General features: G+C 38.8%; 2 long non-coding RNA genes across 3 annotated transcripts in view; both read right to left on the bottom strand.

The window, feature by feature from the left end:
• Positions 1 to 3,415, bottom strand: part of LOC111529004 — an 11,451-nt gene extending 8,036 nt beyond the window's left edge. For both annotated transcript variants that reach the window (XR_002727243.1, XR_002727244.1), the window contains exon 1: positions 3,364 to 3,415. This is a non-coding gene — a long non-coding RNA (uncharacterized LOC111529004). The remainder of the gene's footprint in view (positions 1 to 3,363) is intronic.
• A 21-nt stretch (positions 3,416 to 3,436) lies between these two features.
• Positions 3,437 to 17,956, bottom strand: LOC111528991. Its single transcript, XR_002727238.1, has 3 exons — positions 16,054 to 17,956; positions 15,517 to 15,568; positions 3,437 to 3,480 (listed from the first exon to the last, which is right to left on the bottom strand). It is a non-coding gene; the product is annotated as an uncharacterized LOC111528991 (long non-coding RNA).
• Positions 17,957 to 20,095: the final 2,139 nt, after the last annotated feature.

The raw sequence follows: 20,095 nt of genomic DNA, 5'->3' as shown, positions 1-20,095 counted from the left end.
GAAAGAAGGAAAGAAGGAAAGAAGGAAAGAAGGAAAGAAGGAAAGAAAGAAAGAAAGAAAGAAAGAAAGAAAGAAAGAAAGAAAGAAAGAAAGAAATTATCCTTTCTGAAGAACATGGAGAAAAATGAACAGAGCCTCAGAGACCTCCGGGACAACATCAAGCATACAAACATACGTATAATAGGAGTCCTGAAGGGAAGGAGAGCGGAAAAAAGGTTAAACAAATTTTTTTGAAGAAATAATGCCCTGAAAACTTCCTAACTATGCTGAAAAACATTAATCAGCAGGTTCAAGAAGCCCCACAAACCTATCTAAGAAAAACACAAAGAGATTTGCACATCATAGTTAAATTGCTAAAAGCCAAAGACAATCTAAAAATCTTGAATGCAGTAAGAGAAACATAACTCCCATGTACAGAAGAACAACAACATATTTAACAGCTGAGTTTCCATCAGAATCAGTGGAGGCCAAAAGGCAGTAGAACAACATATTCAAAAGACTCAGAGAAAAAAGTGTCAACCAATATGTCCCGCAAAATGTCTTTCAAAAATGAAGGTAAAATAAATTTATTCAAAGATACACAAAAACAGGCCGGGCACGGCAGCTCATGCTTGTAATCCTAGCACTTTGGGAGGCCGAGGCAGGTGGATCACTTGAGCTCAGGAGTTTGAGATCAGCCTGGCCAACATGGTGAAACCCTATCTCTACAAAAAATACAAAAATTAGCTGGGCGTGGTGGTGGTCACCAGTAGTCCCAGCTACTCTGGAGGCTGAGGCACAAGAATCACTTGAACTCCAGAGGTGGAGGTTGCAGTGAGCCAAGATCGTGCCACTGCACTCCAGCCTGGGAGACAGAGCAAGATTCTGCCTCAAAAGAAAGATGAACAAAAACAGAATCTGCTAGTCCCGAAAATTCTTATGGGACTGGCAGAACTGTCCCATAAGAAATACTAAAGGAAGACTTTCAGGTTAAAAGAAAATGATACCAGAAAATGAATCCACAGAAAGAAATGAAGAACAATGGAAATGATAAATACGTGGGTTAACATAAAAGGCTGTATGAACAGGTTTTTTTCTCTTTTTTAATATGAGTTTGTTTTAAATGTTCTGTTTAAATATATCTTTATAGATATATATAAGTTCGTATGACATATAAATATATATACATTTGTTAATATAAAATAGTTTAAAATGTTTTTTAAAATATTATATGATTGCATAAGGCAATAACCATATCGCTGTTCTGTTGGATTTATGGCATATATAGGTATAATAAATATGGCACTAATGGCACAAAGAATGGGGAAATGGAGCTATATTACAACAAAGTTGTTAAATTTTTCAAAATTCCCAGTATTAAGCTAAAGTAGATTGTGATAAGATATATATTAGAATCTCTAGAGTAACCACAAAGAAAATTAAATTTCAAAATAGTTAATAAAATAACTTAGGACTTAAAATGTCTCACCTAAAAAAAAAAAAAAGATGTGTTTAACACAAGAGAAGGCAGCAAAATAGGATGGGGAAAAAAGACATGGGACATACAAAAACAAATAGTAAAATGGCAGATGTAAATCCAATCATATCAATAATTAAATTAAATGTAATGGATTAAATGCTACAATCAAAAGGCAGTCATTATCAACATGTACAGAAAAGCAAGTTCTAACCACAGTCATGTGCTACATCATGACATTTCAGTCAATGACAGGCCGCATATAGGATGGTGGCCCCATAGAATTATAAAGAAGCTAAACAATTTCTATTGCCTAGTGACATCATATCTGTGGTAATGTTGCAGCACAAAGCATTACTCGAGTCTGTGGTGATGCTGCTGTAAACAAATCTACTACCAGTCATACAAAAGTATAGCCCACATAATTATAGTGCAGTCTCTAATACCTGATAATGATAATAACTGACTATGCTACTGGTTTATATATATACTGTACTATACCTTTTTGTTGTTTTAAGTTAACCTTTTAAGTTAACTGTAAAGCAGCCTCAGGCAGGTCCTTCAGGAGATATTCCCGAAGAAATTATTGCTATCATAGGAAGTGACAGCTCTGTCCATGTTACTGACTCTGAAGACCTTCCAGTGGGACAAGATGTGGAGGTGGGAAACAGTGATATTGATGATCCTGACCCTCCCTGTAGAGCCCCAGACTAATGTGTGTGTTTATCTCTTCATTTTTAACAAAGAAGTTTGAAAAGTAGGAAAAAAATTACAAATTTTAAAAATAAAAAAATGGAATAAGGATATAAACAGAGAGAATACTTTTGTACAGCTGTACAATATGTGCTTTAAGCTAAGTGTTATTTTAAAAAAAGTCAAAAAGTTAAAATATTAAAAAGGGTATAGGCTGGGTGCCGTGGCTCATGCCTGTAATCCCAGCACTTTGGGAGGCTGAGGTCGGTGGATCATGAGGTCAGGAGATCGAGACCATCCTGGCCAACATGGTGAAACCCTGTCTCTACTAAAAATACAAAAATTAGCTGGGCGTGACAGCACGTGCCGGTAATCCCAGCTACTCGGGAGGCTGAGGCAAGAGAATCACTTGAACCCAGGAGGCGGAGGTTGCAGTGAGCCAAGATTGTACCACTGCACTCCAGCCTGGCAACAGAGCTAGACTCTGTCTTTTTAAAAAAAAAAAAAAAAAGTATAAAGTAAAAATTATATTATGCTAAGGTTATTTTATTATTGAAGAAAGAAAACTATTTTTTAAATTAAGTGTAGCCTAAGTGTACAGCATGTATGAAGTCTGCAATAGGGTACAGTAATGTCCCAGGCATTCACATTCAATCACGGTTCACTCACTGACTCACCCATAGCAACTTCGAGTCCTACAAGTTCCATTCATGGTAAGCTGCCTATACAGGTGTTACATTTTTTATCTTTTATATCATATTTTTACTGTATCTCTTCTATGTTTAGAAATGCTTATATACCCAAGTAGTTATGATATGATTATGTTACAACTTCCTGCAGTGTTGAGTACAGTAACATGCTGTACGGGTTTGTACCTAGGATCACTAGGTTATACCATATAGCCAAGGTGTGTAATAGGCTATACCATCTGGGTTTCTGGAAAGGTGCATTTCTCAAAACATATCCCCGTTGTTAACTGACACAGAACTACATAAGCTGTCTTCAAGAAAAGCACTTTTAATTCAAAGACACAAGTAGTTGCAAAGTAAAAGAATGGGGAAAATATGGCTGGCTCATGCCTGTAATCCCCGCATTTTGGGAGGCCCAGGTGGACGGATCGCTTGAAGTCGGGAGTTTGAGACCAGCCTGTCCAACATGGTGAAACCCCAACTCTACTAAAAATACAAAAATTAGCTAGTCATGGTGGTGCACACCTGTAATCCCCACTACTCAGGAGGCTGCGGCAAGAGGATCGCTTGAACCTGGGAGGCGGAGGTTGCAGTGAGCCGAGATCGTACCGGTGCACTCCAGCCTGGCGACAGACAGAGACTCTGTCAAAAAAAAAAAAGAATGGAGAAAATATATATAAGTCATACAAAATGTTACCATCAGGAAGTTGAAGTACCTATGTTAATATCAGAAAAAAATAGAATTTAAAACAAGAAATATTGCTAGGGATAAATAGCAACAACATTTCATAATGATAAGAGTGTATCAAAACATCAGAAAGATAAAACAATTGTAAAGACATAGGCATTGAATAACACATACATGCAGCAAACACTGACAGAATGGAAAGGAGAAATGCGCAATTTAGTAATTATAATCAGAAATTTCAAGTCCCTTCTCTAAGCAACTAGTAGAATGGCTAGACATAAAATGAATAAGGATATATAAATATTGCACAACTGTCAACCAACTTTACCCAAGAAACATATAGAATGCTCCCACCCAACAGCAGGGTACACAATCCTTTCACGTCCACATGGAACATTTTCCAGGATACAGCCCTAGCTGGATCACAAAACAAGTCTCAATAAACTTAAAAGGACTGAAGTCATCTGAAGTATGTCCTCCAACCCTGATGGAACTAAATTGAAAATTAACAACAGAAAGAAATTTGGTAAACCCTCAAACATTTGAAAAACATACTTCTGAATAACCATGGAGGCCAGGAGTGGTGGCTCACGGCTGTAATACCAACAATTTGGGAGGCTGAGGTGGGTAGATTACCTGAGGTCAGGAACTCAAGACCAGCCTGGCTAACATGGTGAAACCCCATATCTACTAAAAATACAAAAATTAGCCGGCATGGTGGCACGCACCTGTAATCACAGCTACTTAGGAGGCTGAGGCAGGAGAATTACTTGAACCTGGGAGGCAGAGGTTGCAGTGAGTTGAGATTGAGCCACTGCACTCTAGCCTGGGTGACAGAGTGAGACTCCATCTGTGAAACCCCATATCTACTAAAAATACAAAAATTAGCCAGCATGGTGGCACGCACCTGTAGTCGCAGCTACTCAGGTGGCTGAGGCAGAAGAATCGCTTGAACCTGGGAGGTGGATGTTGCAGTGAGCCGAGATTGTGCCATTGCACTCCTGCCTAGGTGACAAGAGCAAAACGCCATCCCCCGAAAAAATAAAATAATAAATAAATAAATAATTGAATAACCACGGGTCAAAGAAAAAAATCATAAGGTTAATTAGAAAATATTTCAAACTGAATGAAGTGAAAACCACTGAAATTTATGAGGGTAGCTAATGCAAGGCCTGGAAGAAAGTTTATAGCTTTAAATGCTTAAATTAGAAGGAAGAAAGATCTATAATCCATAATCTAATCTTTCACTTCAAAAAGGTAGAAAAAGAAGGGCAAAATATACCCAAAGTAAATGGAAGGAAACAATAGCGATCAAAATACAAATCAATAAAATAAAAACAATAAGGAAGAAAGTCAAAAGCTGATTATTTGAAAAGAGAAATATAATTGGTAAAATTTTTGCTAGACTGACAAAGAAGAAAAGAAATAAGACATACATTACCAAAATCAGGAATGAAAAGAGAATGTAACTACTGACACTACAGAAAGAATTTTAAGGGAGTATTATGAACCACTTTATGCCAGTAAATTATACAACATTGATGAAATGTATAAATTCCAAGAAAGACAAAAATTACCAAAACTGACTCAGTCAGAAATTTAAAATCTGAAGAGACTGATAACAAACAAGAAATTGAATTAGAAACTTAAAATCTTCCCACACACACACACACACACAAAGTCTAGGCCCAGATGACTTTACTGGTAAATCGTATCCAATACTTAAGGAAGAAATCTTGCCAATCCTACACAAACTCTTCAGAAAATCGGTGTACTTGTTTATGAGGGCTGCCATAACAAAGTATCGCACTATGTGGCTTAAACTACGGAAATTTATTGTCTCACAGTTCTAGAGGCTACAAGTCCAAGACCAAGGTGTGGGTAGGCTGGTTCCTTCCAGGGACTGTGAGGGAAGGGTCTGTTCCAGGCCTCTTCCATTGGCTTGCAGAGTCATCTTCTGCCTGCCTTCACATTGTCTCCCCTCTGTGTCTGTGTCCAAATTTCCCCTTCTTATAAGCACACCAGTCGTATCGGATTGGGACCTACCCTAAAGACCTCATTTTAACTTGACTACCTCTATAAAAACCTTATCCCCAAATAAGAGCACATTTGGAGGCTCTGGCGCTTAGCATTTTAACATCTACATTTGGGGAGGTGGGCACAATTCAACCCATACCAATATGTGAGGAGGAAATATTTCCCAACTCATTTGACGAGACCAGTGTCGTTACCCAGATACCAACACAATACAAAGATATCAGAAGTAGGAAAAGCTATTGACTAAAATCTCGCATAAAAATAGATGCAAAACCTCTTTAAAAATAATACTAGCAAACTGAATATATAAACATGTATTTTTAAGTACACACTATGACAAAGTGGGAATTACCTCAGGAAAGTAAGGTTAGATTAGCATCTGAAAGTATATTAATATTGCATACCATATTAATAGAATAAAGAATAAAAATCGCATGATCATCTCAATAGATACAGGAAAATCATTTGACAAAATCCATGATAAAATAAAAAGAACTTTCCACAAAGTAGAAAAAAGCAGAACTTATTCAACCTTATAAAGAGCTTTTCTCAAGAAACCTATACCTATGTGATATTTGATGGTGAAAGACCCAAGAGATCAGAAACAAGACAAGCGTGTCCATTCTTAACACTTCTATTGAAAATTTTACTGAAAGTTATAGCCAGGAATAGGTCAGAAAAAAATAATAGAAGGCATCCAGACTGGGAAAAAAAGAAATAAAACTGTCCTTAATCACAGAAGATGTGTGTAGAAAATCTGGTGGAATCTATTTTTAAAAACCTGCTAGAGATAATGAGTAAGGTTAGAAAGGTTGCAGGACATAAAACCAATATAAAAAATCAATTGTATTTTTATATGCTAGCAATGAACAATCTAAAATGATATTAAGGAAAAAATTGCACTCACAATACAATAAAAAATAATAAAACACTTGGGAAAATATTAACAAAAGAAGTGTAAGACTCATACACAGAGAACTTTGAAACAATATTTTGTGAAGGTATAAATAAATGGAGAAACATGTTATGTTCCTGGGTTGGAAAACTCAGTGTTGTTGAGATGGCAATTCTAACCAAATTTATCTACAGATTAAAATGCAATCCCTACCAAAATTCCAGTTAGGATTTTGTAGAAAGTAGCAAGTTGATTTCAAAATATATATTAAGATGCAAAGGATCTAGACTAGCCAATGTAAGTTTCAAAAAACCCCACAATTCATATTACTTCATTTCAAAATTTACTGTAAAACTAGAGTAATCAATTCAGGGTGGTATTGGCATAAGGACAGACATGTTGGTCAATGGAACAGAATAGAGAGTACAAAAATAAACCTTTACATTTATGGACAATTGATTTTTGACAAGAGTACAAAGGTAATACCTGTAGAAAAGACAGGTTTTTTTCTATGTCCCCACATAAATTTCATCTTGAATTATAGCTTTCACAATCCCCATGTGTCATGGGAGGGACCCGGTGGGAGGTAATTTAATCATGGGGCGGTTACCCTCATGCTGATCTCATGATAGTGAGTAAGTTCTCATGAGATTTGGTGGTTTTATAAGGGCCCTTTCCCCCTTGTGCTCTGCACTTCTCCTTGCTGCCACCATGTGAAGAAGGACGTGTTTGCTTCCCCTTCTACCATGATTGTAAGTTTCCTGAGGCCTCCCCAGCCATGCTGAACTGTGAGTAAATTAAATCTCTTTCCATTATAAATTACCTAATCTTGGGTATGTCTTTATGAGCAGTGTGAGAATGGACTAATATACTTATAGAATTGAATTGCTATAAAATAAATGACTTTAGGCCTTTATCTCACACCATACAGAAACTTATTTTTTGCCTTTTTTTATTTGTATTTTTATTTACTATTTTTTATTTCAATAGTTGAAATTTTCAGTAGTTGCATGGATGAATTGTATAGTGATGAAGTCTGAGATTTTAGTGCAACTGTCACCTGTTGTACCCAACATGTAGCTTTTTATCACTTGCCCTCCCTCTTACCCTCCCCCTTCTGAGTCTTCAGAGTCCATTATATCACTCTGTATGCCTTTGCATACCCATAGCTTAGCTCCCACTTGTAAGTGAGAACATGCAATATTTGGCTTTTTATTCCTGAGTTACTTCATCAGAGTTGCTGCAGAAGACATTATTTGATTCTTGTTTATGGCTGAGTAGTATTCATGGTGTATATATACCTTATTTTCCTTATCCACTTATTGGCCAATGAGCACTTAGGTTAGTTCCTTAACTTTGCAGTTGTGAATTGTGCTGCAATGAATATATGCATGCAGGTGTCTTTTTTATAATGACTTTTTTTCCTTTGGGTTGATACTCAGAAGTGGGATTGTTGGATCGAAAGGTGGCTCTACTTTTAGTTTTTTAAGATATCTCCATACTGTTTTCCATAGAGGTTGTACTAATTTACATTCCCACCAGCAGAGATACACAAAAATTAATTTAAATGGACCATAAGCTTCAATGTAAGAACTAAAACTATAAAACTTCTTTAAAAGATAGAAGAAAAATCTTTGTGACCTTGAATTAGGCAAAAAAAGATTTTTAGATTTGACATCAAAAATATGATTCATAAAAGAAAATATTGATATATTATACTTCAACAAAATTTAAAACTTTAGTTCTTCAAAAGATAGTATTAAGAAAGTAAACAGATAAGCCATACACTTGGAGAAAATATTTGCAAATTATTTATTTGATCAAGGATTTATATACAGATAATGCAAAGAATTTGTACAGCTCTATAGTTTGAAGCTAATTAAAAATGTGTAAAGGATTTTAGTAGACATATCACCTAAGAAGATACATGAATGGCTAACAAACACATGAAAAATGTTCAAAATAATTAATCATTAGGGAAATGCAACTAAAACCACAATAACATACACTCAGCTCATATCCACTAAAATGCCTATAATTAAGAGATTGACAGTACCAAGTATGTGTTGGTAAGATTTTAAAATGGCATAGTCACTTTGGAAAATAGTTTGGAAGTGTGTTAAAAAGTTAAACCCGTACCTATACTTAAGAAATCATCCATCAATTTCACTCCTAAGTATCTATGAAGAGAATTGAAGGTCTATATCTACCTAAAAACATACATGGGAGTGTTTGAAGCCACATTATTCATAATAAGTAAAAACTGAAAGTAATTCAAATATTCATTAACTGGTGCATAGATAAAGTAAATGTAGTAGATCTGTACAATGGAATGCTACTCAACAATACAAAAGAAACAAACTACTGATATTTCCACATGAATAAACCTCAAATGCATTGTGCTAAATGAAAAAAAAAAAAAAAAACCTCAGACACAGAAGGCTACATATTGTACAGTTCCAATTGTATAAAATTTCTAGAAAAAGCAAATCTATAGAAATAAAAAGCAGATCAGTGGTTGCTTGAGGCTGAAAGTGAGCATGAGAAAGAACTGCAAATGGATACAAGGGCATTTTATGAGTTGAAGAAAATGTCATAAAACTAGATGGTGTTGATGGTTGCATCACTCTCTACATTTACAAAAGTAATTAAACTGTGCATTTATCTTGGGTGAATTGTGTGCAGGTAAATTGTATCTCCATAAAGCTACTACAATTAATTAAAAATGAAAAAGTACTAGAAGAGAAATAGAAAAATTAATATATGTTTATTAAATACTGTAGAAGCAAATGATGTGGGAATGAACCCAAAAAGATAAAAATAACATTTCAAAGAAATAACTGACAATTACTAAAGCTTGGAAGAGCAGGGTAAAAGACAGGAAGGAATAAAAAAGCATGAGTTTTTGCATCAGAAGTCAGTAGACTGAGCCGCTCTAAGGAGGGTATAAAATATTACTAACAAGTTTGGTTGAGTTTAAGGTATCTGATAGGCACCTGGAAATGCAACCCCAGAGATCAGACTAATGTCAGTTTGAAGGAGATACATTTGGGAATCATCCACAGAGTTGAAATCATGGGAGTGAGAGAGATCATCATGACAGTGAGTGTTAAGAACAAGCAAGACAGGACAGAATCTTCTAGAAAACACACACCTATGGAGCCTGAGGAGCAGAGTTAGAACAGACATATCTGCGGAACTACAAAAAAGAAAGAAAGAAAGTCTACAATGCCTTCATCAGATACATATTTTGTTTTTTATTTTTTAAAGTTTCATTTCCCTTTTATTTGCCATAAATGACAGCATTTCAATGTTTTTTAATGGCTGAGTAGTATTCCATTGTATATAGAGAGCACATTCTGTTTATCCATGCATCTGTTGACAGACACTTAGATTGATTGCATTATCTTGGCTATTGTGAATAGTGTTGCTGTAAACACAGGAATGCAGATATCTGTTTAACACATTGATTTATTCTGGTTACATATCCAGTAGTGGGATTGTTAGATCACCTGGTAGTAGTGTTTTTAATTTTTCAGGAACTTCCATAATGTTTTTCATAATGGCTAGACTGATTTCCATTCCCACTAATGGTATGTAAGGGATCCCTTTTCCATATCCTTTCCACCGCTTGTTATCTTTTGTCTTTTTGATAAAAGTCACCTTTTGTCTTTTTGATAAAAGTCATTCTAGTCATGAATATTACATTCATGATACTGTAATATCTCATTGCAGTTTTCATTTGCATTATCTGATGATTACTTGATCTTAGCCAAAAGGCCAAGAAGTGATCTCTCTGATGATTAGTGATGTTGAGCATTTTTTTTTTCATGTACCTGTTGGCTATTTGTATATCTTCTTTGCAAAATGTCAAAGAGATCTCTTGCTGAATTTTAAAATCAGGTTATCTGTTTTTGCTGTTGAGTTGCTTGAGTTCCTTACGTATTTTGGACGTTAATCTCTTATGAAATATATAGTTTGGCAGAGTGTGGTGACTCGCACATGTAATCCTAGCATTTTGGGAGGCCGAGGCAAGTGGATCACCTGAAGTCAGGAGTTTGAGACCAACCTGGCCAACATGGTGAAACCCTGTCTCTATTAAAAATACAAAAATTAGCTGGGCATAGCGGCACGCACATGTAATCCCTGCTACTCGGAAGGTTGAGGCAGGAGAATTGCTTGAACCTGGGAGGCGGACGTTGCAGTGAGCCAAGATTATGCCATTGCACTCCAGCCTGGGGGACAAGGGTGAAACTCCATCTCAAAAGAATAAAATAAAATAAAATACATAGTTTGCAAATATGTTCTCCCATTCTGTAGGTTGTCTCTTAACACCATTGTTTCCTTTGCTGTGCAAAAGCTTTCAGTTTGATGTAATCCCATTTGTCCATTTTTTGCTTTCGTTGCCTGTGCTTTTGAGGTAAATTATTGCCCAGACCAATGTCACAGAGCTTTCCCCTGTGTTTTCTTCTAACAGTTTCATAGTTTTGGAGGCTTAAATTTAAGGCTTTAATCCATTTAGAGTTGGTTTTTTATATGGAGAGAGATAAGGATCTAGTTTCAATCTTATGCGTGTGGCTATCCAGTTTTCCCAACACCATTTATTAAAAAGACTGTCTTTTGCCCATTGTGTGTTCATGGCACCTTTATCAAAAATCAATTTACTGGCCAGGTGCAGTGGCTCACACCTATAATCTCAGTAGTTTGGGAGGCTAAGGCAGGCAGATGACTTGAGCTCAGAAGTTCAAGACCAGCCTGGCCAACATGGTGAAACCTCATCTCTACTAAAATGACAAAAATTATCTGGGTGCGGTGCTGTGTGCTTGTGATCCCACCTACTCAAGAGGCTGAGGCATGAGAATCACTTGAACCTGGGAGGCAGAGGTTGCAGTGAGCCAAGATCACGTCATTGTACTCCAGCCTGGGCAAAAGAGTGAGACTCTGTCTCAAAAAAAAAAAAAAAAAAAAAAAAAAGATATTAACTCTGATCCATGAACATGGAATGCTTTTCCATTTGTTTGTGACACCTATGATTTATTTCAGTAGTGTTTTTAGTGTTTTGTAGTTCTCCTTGTAGAGAACTTTCACCTCCTTGGTTAGATGTATTCTTAGGTTATTTTTTTATAGCGATTGTAAATGGAGGCCAGGCATGGTGGCTCACGCCTGTAATCCCTGCACTTTGGGAGGCCAAGGCGGGTGGATCACCTGAGGTCAGGAGTTCAAGACCAGCCTGGCCAACATGATGAAACCCTGTCAGTAATAAAAATACAAAAAATTAGCTGGGCGTGGTGATGCACACCTGTAATCCCAGCTACTCAAGAGGCTGAGGCAGGAGAATTGCTTGAACCCTGGAGGCAGAGGTTGCAGTGAGCTGAGATCGTGCCACTGCACTCCTGCCTGGGCAACAAGGCAAAAACTCCATCTCAAAAAAAGGAAAAAGAAATTTCTAAGAAACAGAGGAGGAGGAGTACGTGAGAACGATGGAAGAGTTTGAAAATGAGAAAGGCATGAAGAAGGAAGTAGAAGGAATAGGAAAAAGGAAGACAATAGAAGAGATACAGAGAAAAAATTAAAAGGGAGATGGAGAATTTTATATGGGGCTTAGTTGACATTTCCTGGGTACTATCCCATCACGGGAGGATTCTCTGCCCCACATCCCTGTCTCCACCCTGCTTCCCCATGCCAAGCTGCCCTTCCTTTTTGCAACATCAGCACTCTTCCTGTGTCTGTGCCCCTCAAGACCAAGAATCCATAGCACCTTCCTGTGGGTGGTAGAGGAGAGGGAGGAAGTCTTCCTGGGACAGAGACAAGAAGCCCTGGCCAAAGACTGCTCAGATTTTAAAGAGATGCAAGTTTTCAACACAGTCATCAAAAACTCAGTTATTTAATGCAACACATACTTCTGCACTGGATTTTTTGCAATAAGAGACATTATATGGGAAAGCTGAAGAAATTTGAGTATGGATGGTATTGTTTCAGTGTCAATTTCCCAATTTTAGTGGTTGTATTCTCGTTATGTAAGAGAATACCCCTCTTTGTGGAAAATATTAAAGTATTTGGAGTGATGGAGAATCATGGGGACAACTTCCTCTCAAGCGGTCCAGGGGACAAATATTCTTTGTACTACACTTGCAACTTTTCTAGATTTTTAAAATTGTTTCAAAAATTTTTAGAAGTTGTATATTAATGGGTAGGGTGGTTTCATACTAGTTTTTGGTTTATGGGTTAGTAGGACCAAATAGAACAAAATGGGAAACAGGGGGAAGTATCACGTGTTTCCTAGCCCTGGTTCTGGTAGAACTCCAGGTTACATGAGACTGGAAGTCACTCTGTTTGCCTTGTGAAATGTAAACAAAAGCATTATACTCACACACTGTAATAATGTGCTTTCCTCATCCTAGCTAACAGCAGGACTTCAGTCATCAAACCAAATAAGCCCAGTCAATTGCACTGAGAAAGTTCGCTCCCATCAAGAAGAGGCAATTTAAGTAATTAGCCAGTCTTTATGGCCCTGATCATCTTCCAGGCTCAGCGGGGTGGGAGGGAGCACATGGCTATAGTGCAATAAAAGCAATTCTTCATTTTTACACTCTCTTCTCCTAACTCAAACTTTCAAAACATGCCCAGAGAGGACACTTTTCCTCAGTGTCTCTTGGTGCTCCAGATGGGACAGGGCTAATGGCTAAGCCAAACCAGCACATACTGAGAAGGTTTTGTTTCATTTTGAGTTTTGATTGTTTGTGTCAAAATAAAACCAGTTTTATTGTTTTTCCAGATTATAAAAGTAATCCATGCTTGTTATTAAAACAAATGAAGACAAAACAAATAAGGGTAGCTAGAAAGTAGAAAGTTAAAACTATTCATAATCTTCCCAATCAGAGAGAGTTATGGATCATATTTTAGTGTATTATCCTTCAAGTTTATATAATTGTAAATAAAAACATGTGTAAGATTTGAATATGTCCCCGAAATTTCATGTATTGGAAACTGAATTCCCAAATTTATACATTGATTGGAGGTGGCACCCTTAGGAGATAATTAGGATTAGATAAGGTTATTAGATGATGGAACTGGTGGCTTTATTAGAAGAAGAGAGACTTGAGCTGCTATGCACACTTTTTTCATGTCATATGATGCCCTCTGACATGTTATGACACAGCAAGAAGGCCCCACCAGATGCCAACACCATGCTCTTGGATTTCCCAGCCTCCAGAACCATGATATGAATAATGTACTTTTCTTTATAAATTACCCAATCTGTGGTATTTTGTTACAGCAGCAGAAAATGGACTAAGACAATATGATTATATTAAGCAAGCTATGTTAGAGTCATTGTAATTTTTACTTTCTCTTCCAGTATTATGAGCATCTTTATATGTTAATAAATATAAATCTGTGACATCATATCATATAAAAGCCTTTGCTCAGCTCAGACAACCCAATAGAAAAACGGGCAAAGGACTTAAGCAGCCCGGGCATGTTGGCTCACACCTATAATCCCAACATTTTGGGAGACTGAGGTAGGCGGATTGCTTGAGCCCAGGAGTTCAAGACCAGTCTGGGCAACATGGCAAAACCCTGTCTCTACAAAAAATACAAAAATTAGCCAGGTGTGGTGGTGCATGCCTGTAGTCCCAGCTACTTGCAAGGCTGAGGTGGGAGGATCACTTGAGCCCAGGAGATTGAGGCTGCAGTGAACCATGATCGCACCACTGCACTCCACCTGGGTAACAGGGCAAGACCCCATCTCGAAAAAGAAAGAAAGAAAAAAAAAGTGTTAAACAGTTTTTTGGGGGAAATGCTCAGTATGCATTAAAAGAATGTTCAGCTTCATTAGTCATCAGGGAAATTCAAATTAAAACCACAATGTAATACTACTACATGTACACCAAAATAGCCAAAATGAGAGAAACAGATAAAAGCACATGTTGGCAAGACTGTGAAGCAGTTAGAACTCTCATACTCTTCTGGTGGGCAGGTAAACTGGTACTACCACTTTGGAAAGCTGTTTGACAGTATCGAGAAAAGCTAAACATATGTGCAGATGGTCCTTGACTCGTGATGATTCAACTTATGATTTTTAAACTTTACAATGGTGCAAAAGTTATACAGTAGAAGGCATATTTTTGTTTTATTTTGTTTTGTTTTGAGATGGAGTCTCGCTCTGTCGCCCAGGCTGGAGTCCAACGGCATGATCTCGGCTCACTGCAACTTTCATCTCCTGGGTTCAAGTGATTCTCCTGCCTCAGCCTCCCTAGTAGCTGGGATTACATGTGCCCGCCACCATGCCTGGCTAATCTTTAGATGAGGTTTTTAGAAGTAGAGTTTCTCCATGTTGGTCAGGCTGGTCTTGAACTCCTGACCTCAGGTGATCTGCCCACCTCAGCCTCCAAAAGTGCTGGGATTATAGGTGTCATTTCCACCCAGCTGGAAGCATATTTTGAATTTTGATATTTTCCTGGGCTAGCGTTATACAGGACAGTACTCTCTGATGATGCTGGGCAGTGCAGGGAGCAACAGCTCCCAGTCAGGCACATAATCATAAGGATAACCAACTGATACTGTGTGGTGTACTGCATTGCCAGATGATTTTGACCTGCTGTAGGCTAATATAAGGTTTTCTGAGCACATTTAAGGTAGGCTAGGCTAGGCTACAGTGTTCTGCAGATTAAGTGTATTAAATGTATTTTCAATTGAATAGTATTTTCAACTTACGATAGGTTTATTGGCATATAATTCCATTGTAAGTCAAGGAACATTTCTATATGTATAGTTCAGCAATTGTATTCCTAGACATATAAACAAAAGAAGTGCATATACTTATTGACTAAAAGATAGGTAAAAGAATGTCCGTGGCCTCACTAATCATAATATCCCCAAATTCGAAACAATCAAATGTCCATCTATAGTAGAACAGAAAATATATTGTGGAGAATGAATGGATTAAAACTGTGCATAACAACATGATTGACTCACATTCATAATGTTGAACACAAATTTGTGAAAGTTACACACTGTATAATCCATGTACATGAACATCAAGAGGGAGCAAACTCACCTACGGTGCAGGAGGTCAGGAGAGAGGTTACTCTTCACTGCAGCTGGGGAAACTGCAAGGAGGTACATGAACACTTCTCAGATAAGGTAAAGTTCTCATTCTTGATCTGCATGCTGGATACACGGGTTCATTCACTAAGTGAAAATTTATCAAGCTGTACACTTAGGATCTGTGTATTTTTTCTGTATGTAATATGCTGTTAAATATACCACATGTAGGAATACCACTAATAAAATTAACTGATTAATTCTTAAAATCTGGAATCTATAGGGTTACATTTAAATATTTTTCTCACAGTCAAATTGTAGAAATTTCCTAATTTGTAGGGTAAAAAAAAAAAAATATCCAAACTGCACACAATATTCATGGCATTTTAACTTTTAACCACTTTCAACTATTTTGACCTATATCTACCTGTCTCCTCTCAATATGCTGTCCTCTGATAGATAGTAAACAACACCCACAAACATCCATGGGTCCATGAGTCACCCGAAGGGCTAGAACAGTGGTTCTTACCAAAAGGTACAACAAAATCACCTGAAGCTCTTGTACATCCAAGCACAAGCTAGGTTGTTCTTAACTGCATATTGTTCATGTTAAAGATTGCCACCCAGACTTCACCTCAGAGCTGAGACACTCGTCTTCATCTTCCCAGCTGCTGGGAGTGTTGCTTGCTGAGAACTCACAGCCAGTTCCTCCCCAGAAATTGCTCTCTGCAAAAGAAAGCTGCTGGCTCAAGATTTTGCTTCTTACAGGAGGCAGCCCACATCTAATGACTGGTCCATACAGCAATAGAAAGTCTGGCCTCCCAGCCTCAACAGGCAATCCCAGCTCCAGTGTGCCCCATGACTTTACTGAAGCTTCTGTTGCAACAACATTGCAGTTTTCAAATTTACCCTGTATCCAGTCCTTCTCCCTTTACTTCCTCTCAGGTTTGTGTTTGAGACTACTCCCCACAAACATCCTGCATGCAAATCTCCATTTCACAGTTTGTTTCCTGGGGAACCTGCCCGAAGACATTCACTTATGAGGACACATTCAAAATACATGTCACATAATTGAGGCTAATGTTGTTCAGGATAGGCTTTATGAAGAAAGTGATATTTAAGGTTATAAAAAAAGATGATGATTTTGGAGAAAGCAATGTAAAGCTTGCCAGATGAGGAAGCCCAGGAATGCATACGGTGAGAAGCTGAGAGATGAGCAAAGTAAGTGGAGGGACCACTGTGAAGGTCGCCTAACCAGAGCAGGAGATGGCTTTATTGGGAAATAGAGACCCAGGTAATAAACCAATCATAGGGCTGTGGGAGGGGGAAAAAAAACCCTTAGCAGGAAATGTGTTTTTGTATAACGGGAACACTTTGTTGATGTTTCAGCAAGTGATCGCAAAGGAAAAGCTGTTTTTAGATAAACCTAGCATCAATGTGCAAGTCTGATTGCAGGGGGCATTGGCAGTCTGAAGATCCGAATGGCAGATGGGGCCGCAATCCTGAGGAAAGGTGTGACTCACTTTGGAACTAGCTCTCAGCATAGACACGAGAACTAACTTCCCGTATTTGATGGACCATCAAAAGAAAGAAGAGTAGGCCTTGCTCAGTGGGGCAACACTGAGCTCTTAGGGAAGCAAAATAGTGAAATGCAAAGAAATGTGTGAAACCAGAGAGCTATCCACCTATGATGGGACTTCTCTTTGGCGGAGGTGAGTTCACATCTCTGGAGATTTTAATCAAAAGGTGATATGGTATCTTATCAAAGGTAAGAGGACCCTAGCAACGAATGGAAGGCAGAAGTAGAGTTCCTTTAACCTTTCAAGACTTCTGCAAAAATAAAAGAAAAAAAGCTTTAACTCCACCAAGAAATATTTAGCTACATTTTGGTGACCTTTGGCGACATGGGGTGCAGAAATATGGTCAAATAGCCTCCAAGTTTTCAAACCCAGAGGATGGAATGCAGTTGGTAAAACTGATCCAACAGGAAAGTTTAACAACTGGGCATTTTTCCAAACAATAAAGCAAACAATCTGATTTTATTTTGAGTTAAAGTGGAAAGGATGCATGTGGTGCCTTGTGCCAACCACAAGACAGGAGCCACAAAGTAGGTTGTATGCCTCACTTTCCCGCAAAGCCCATTCCCATTTTTCAAAATGGAGCTTCTCCCGCCACCTGGCTCTCAGAAGCTCCATTCCCTCATAGCTCCTGCACTACCAGAGAAGAAAAGGATCCCTAGCAGCAGCAAACCAAGGCTTCAAAGTTCCCTAATGGTTTCTTTGCCCTCACTGCTGCATGCCACAAAAAGACCATGCTATGAAAAGACCAACATCTCCAAGCGTAGCTGCAGATGACTTTCCTTTCACTTCTAGTTACAACTGAACTTACTTATTCTTTGTCTTCTAAAGAAGCCATTCATTTGTTGAGAACTTTTCTGGTGTCTGGTTCTGGAATTTGTCTTTTAGATGACAATTTTTTTCCTCTAGAGTTAGACAAAGACTCTATGGCATTTTATTACATTTATAGTGTATTTTTATTATAGTTATACAGTGTTTTTCTTTTTAATGGAGTTCTTTTTCAAGTTTGATTTTTTTTTCTTTTTTTCTTTCTTTTTTTTTGTTGTTGTTGTTTGTTTTTTGAGACAGGGTTTCACTCTGTCAGCTACGCTGGAGTGTAGTGGCGTGATCTCAGCTCACTGCAACCTCCACCTCCTGAGTTCAAGCCATTCTCCTACCTTAGCCTCCGGAGTAGCTGGGACTAAAGGTAGGCATCACCATGCCTGGCTAATTTTTGTATTTTTTTGTAGAGACAGGTTTCACCATGTTGGGAGGCTGGTCTTGAACTGCTGACCTCAAGTGATCCACCCACCTTGGCCTCCCAAATGCTGGGATTACAGGCGTAAGCTACCATGCCCAGCCCCGAATTTGATTTTATTATACCAATATTATCTTCTCCCCCTCCCACAGTTCCCCAAACACTTCTCTACACACTCTGGTCAGGCACAGTTTCCCACTTGTGGAGTTGATATTTGGGGCTCGTACTGGAAGGAGGATAAAAACAGAAGGAGTTTGGCCTGCTTCCTTCACACAGCACTCCTCCATCTTCCACACATGTGGCATTTGTTCTCACAGTGCGTGTCAGAATGGCATGCCAGCACCGGCCTCTGGTCTAGCATACACAGAAAGGGTGAAAAGTACACATGGTGACCATTGTCGGTTTGCAGATTTCCTGCTGCATGCTCACATGTCTAGAACCAGTTTTGCTACTATTACACTGCTAACCACAGAAGCCAGAAAAGGAAAATACCTTTTTTTTTTTTTTTTTTTTTTTGAGATGGAGTCTCGCTTAGTCGCCAGGCTGGAGTGCAGTGGCATGATCTTGGCTCACCGCAACCTCCACGTCCCTGGTTCAAGCAAGTCTCCTGCCTCAGCCTCCTGAGTAGCTGGGATTACCAGCACGTACCACCACGTCAAGCTAATTTTTGTATTTTTAGTAGAGACAGGGTTTCACCATGTTGGCCAGGCTGGTCTTGATCTCCTGACCATGTGATCCACCCGCCTTGGCCTGTCAAAGTGCTGGGATTACAGGCATGAGCCACCGCGCCGGGCCTGGGAAAATACATTTTCAACAGAGAATTTTCTATTAAGGAAGAGAGTGTTCTTTCAGCAAAGACAGGCTTTAGCCGCACCTGTTTTTATAAGGATTTGAGGGGAGGGAAATATGCCAAGAGCCAACTTCAGAACTTTATAAAGACAAGAGTGACTTCTCCAAAACAGCTAGGAGAGTGGGTCTTTAGTGGTGAGGTCTTCATCTCTGTCCCATCTCTCTAGGCGGAAGGACAGATGTGAATTTGCTGTGAAGGGATATTCTTCTCAAGGACACTTACCCTCTGTTGCCTGGGGATAGGAAGGTAAGTCATCCGGTGTCAAGAACCTTACTGGTAAAACAGTAAAACTATGTATTCATTCGGATTTGTGCTCTTTAAATGAGAGGGGTTCTAGAACAGCCTTTCTGTCTGGACTCCTTGATGGTAAACCATCCCATGTGAGGTCTTCTCTTTACTGTGTGGATGAGGCCAGGGCTGTTATTCGACATCCTGGGGCCAGCTTGCCGCTCTGCTCCGCGCCCACAGCCTGCAGTCTAACCTCGGCCAGCTCTGGTGTGATTGTACTTAGTACATCAGTGGTCATGAGAAAACCAGCTAAGGAAGCACGGAGCGGCCGGGCGCGGTGGCTCAAGCCTGTAATCCCAGCACTTTGGGAGGCCGAGACGGGTGGATCACGAGGTCAGGAGATCGAGACCATCCTGGCTAACATGATGAAACCCCGTCACTACCAAAAAATACAAAAAAAACTAGCCGGGCGAGGTGGTGGGCGCCTGTAGTCCCAGCTACTTGGGAGGCTGAGGCAGGAGAATGGTGTAAACCCGGGAGGCGGAGCTTGCAGTGAGCTGAGATCCTGCCACTGCACTCCAGCCCGGGCGACAGCGAGACTCCATCTCAAAAGAAAAAAAAAAAAAGAGAGCACGGAGCTTCAACTGGAACAAAAAATATGTGTGCAACACTGATGACTATGTGGCTGTTTTATCCCCAC

This window comes from Piliocolobus tephrosceles, chromosome 11 (genome assembly GCF_002776525.5).
Source record: "Piliocolobus tephrosceles isolate RC106 chromosome 11, ASM277652v3, whole genome shotgun sequence".
Classification (NCBI taxonomy): domain Eukaryota; kingdom Metazoa; phylum Chordata; class Mammalia; order Primates; family Cercopithecidae; genus Piliocolobus; species Piliocolobus tephrosceles.
Note: the sequence above shows the minus strand (reverse complement) of the source record. Positions and strands in the feature narration are given on the sequence as shown.